Below are 454 nucleotides of genomic sequence, written 5' to 3'. Positions count from 1 at the left end.
ACACAGGGTTACAGGGAAGCCAGATGGCAGAGAAGGAGAATTCTAGCAACACTCTATCTAGTGTTCCTGGAGATTCCGGCTTCGAGAGTAGATGAGTGTTTGAACCCAGTGCCTGATCAAGGCCTTCCGACCTGGGATGAACCCAGGTGGGGAACAACCACAGCCGGGCTCGCCATACCAGGCTCCTGCAGGGGCGGGGAGCTGGGTGGGGGTGGCGGAGTTGGCAAGTTGTCAGGGCCAGGTTCAGGATGAGATTTGGGGAGAAAAGATGAGAGCCGAAAGCCGAGTTTGGTAGAGGTGGGCTGGATGAGCGCTCACTCCAACTCACCCATTCGGAATGTCTGCAGAAAAACAGAATTGTTTCCCCCCGGGTCCGGTTCCTGGCACAAACCGGCTGGGAAGGGCTTTTCCCGCTCGCGTCCCGGGCCGCGCACCCGGCGGGCGGGGAGCGCGC

This window comes from Pteropus alecto, unplaced genomic scaffold, assembly GCF_000325575.1.
Source record: "Pteropus alecto unplaced genomic scaffold, ASM32557v1 scaffold276, whole genome shotgun sequence".
In the NCBI taxonomy this organism is placed as follows: Eukaryota; Metazoa; Chordata; class Mammalia; order Chiroptera; family Pteropodidae; genus Pteropus; species Pteropus alecto.
Note: the sequence above shows the minus strand (reverse complement) of the source record.